The sequence below is a fragment of the Propithecus coquereli genome, unplaced genomic scaffold (genome assembly GCF_000956105.1).
Source record: "Propithecus coquereli isolate 6110/MARCELLA unplaced genomic scaffold, Pcoq_1.0 Scaffold437, whole genome shotgun sequence".
Taxonomy (NCBI): Eukaryota; Metazoa; Chordata; class Mammalia; order Primates; family Indriidae; genus Propithecus; species Propithecus coquereli.
Genome location: NW_012150141.1, coordinates 717,025 through 719,428, shown reverse-complemented (window position 1 = coordinate 719,428; position 2,404 = coordinate 717,025). Strand labels below are relative to the sequence as shown.

The following is a 2,404-nucleotide window of genomic DNA, read 5'->3' as shown; positions in this document are numbered from 1 at the left end:
TTTTAGCATACCATTAGTGCTTGATAAAAGTTTGCTATAATTATTTTAATAAAGTTTTCCATAAAATATGGATATTCAGCCTATTGTTGAAAAGACTAAATCATAAAATTCTGAATGCCAAGCTATAAAAAATATTGTATAGTCCTGATATAAGGTATTTAGATATTGTATCTGGATGTGCCACCTAAGAGTTAAAATTCTAACATTGACTAGTATTAATCTATCTTTGGATCTTTTTGGTAGATTGTAGACTTTTACAGAAACTCAGATCTAATTTTGCATTAGTGATGGTTGCTAGGTAACTATTTGATGCAAATTAGTCATTAAGCATTTAGTAGCTCCTTCTCTGATTGGAGTGGAAACTAGACTGACTTAGACGATGATGGTTCTGGAAACAACTGATTGAGAAAGAATATTCTGGGGTGTTTAATAAAAATAGATTATGACTCCTCTACTTGATTTTCTTCCTCTTTGTCATAATCAAAAAAGGAAGAGAAATCGCTAAGGACAATTTAGAACATTTTCCTGATAGTAGATGTTGTTCACTGAGCAAGTACTATGTGCCAACACCACACTAAATACTTTGTGTACAATATCATGTATGTATTCTTATGCAATCTGTTTAGTTACATGATATGATTTAGATCTGCAGTCCCCGGCCCTGGGCCGTGCTCTTGTACCACTCTGTGGCCTCTTAGGAACCTGGCTATACAGCAGGAGATAAATGGCTAAGGACCCACCGAATCTTCATCTGTATTTACAGCTGCTCCCTGTCGCTGGCATCATGGCCCAAGCTCCACCTCTCCCTGCCCCAACCACGGAAGAATTGTCTTCCATGAAACCAGTCCCTGGTGCCAAAAAGCTTAGGGACGGTTGATTTAGATTTTACAAATAAGGAACACAAGAATATAAATTCAGTAGCTTGTTCAAGTTCCCTTGCCTAGTAAGGATTTTTATCCAAGTTCCTTTGTTGTGTTTTTGTTCTTTTTGTTATTGTAAAGGAGGCAGATAAAAATATCTTCTTGTCAGAGAACCGACACAGGTAACCAGCTATCCTTTGCAAAATATTTGACTGCCCTCTAGCCTGGTGCCTAAAATAAATGGAATCCCGTGTGCTGAATTGAGCTTGACTTCAAAAGGATTTTTGTCAGGAGGTAGAAATCATTGTTAGGAACCCAGTGCTAGAATTAGGAGAAAGACAAACTGCGCATGGTGAGTGGGGTGATCACTATCACTTATTCTGTCACTCTTGCCCTGAACTGTATCTTATTTATGATGTTTTGTTGCCATTAATAATTGTTCAGCTTTTGCATTAGTTTACTGCTCCTATAGTAACAAATCGCCACGAATGCGGTAGCCTAAAACAAGGCAAGTTTATTCTGTTAGAGTTATAGAACTCAGAAATCCAAAATCAGGGTGTTGGCAGGGCAGCAGTGCTTTTGGAGGCTTTTAGAGGAGAATCAATTTCCCTGCCTTTCTGTTTCACAGAAGCCACCTACATTCCTTGACTCCTGGCCCCTTCCTCCACTTCATAGCCCATCAATCCAACCTCTTCTTCTGTCCTCTGACATTGACCCTCTTGCCTCCCTTTCATGAAGACTCTTGTGATTAGATTGGGCCCGCCTGGATAATTCACAATCTTCTCCCTGTCTCAAAATCTTTAACTCCGTCACATCTTTGAACCTGTGTGACACTCTTGTCTTCTAGGTAATGTCTCTCTGATTGCTTCCTCTCAATGCCTTCTTAATTCTCTTTGGCAATCTCTTTCTCCCCTCTTCTCTGCACTTCCTTTCATCCTCCTCTATTTCTCAAGCCCCATATAAAGAACTATAGAATCAAAGTATGTACTGGTTGGTTGATTTCTGTCTGCTTTCTCACTGGCTACTAGCCATGATATTCTCATTCTCTCTCTCTCTCTCTCTCTCTCTCTCTCATTGATAGTGTTAATACTTCTTTGAAATTTCGAAGAACCCTTCTTCAATTCAATCTCATAATTTTGATTTTACTTTGTTGAATTTCTTATACTTTGAAGAATTCAATGATTCTAATATTATAAAAAAAAAACATAGAGTGGGTACCTTGAGTGTGTTCTTGACCAGTCATGGAAAAATGTGATTTCTTACCTTGAAAATTATCACGCTCCAATCATTTTTCTCCTTAGCAGGACTCTCGTGCCCCTAAATAATTGTATAATTCCATTCGTTATAAAACTTCCCTGTGTGAGAGTAGAACTCAGAGAAAAATGCCAACGTCTTTGAACAAAAGTACTTAAAGTTCAGAACAGGTTTCTTTTCTTTTTTGAGCCAGAGTCTTGCTTTGTTGCCCAGGCTAGAGTGAGTGCCGTGATGTCAGCCTAGCTCACAGCAACCTCAAACTCCTGGGCTCAAGCAATTCTTCTGCCTCA

The 2,404-nt window shown here is 38.6% G+C and overlaps 1 protein-coding gene across 1 annotated transcript in view; it reads left to right on the top strand.

The window, feature by feature from the left end:
- ADGRL3 (adhesion G protein-coupled receptor L3) overlaps nt 1-2,404 on the top strand; it is a gene marked incomplete at its 5' end in the record, with an annotated part of 558,279 nt that overhangs the window by 173,674 nt on the left and 382,201 nt on the right. The gene's annotated exons all lie outside the window — the stretch shown is intronic.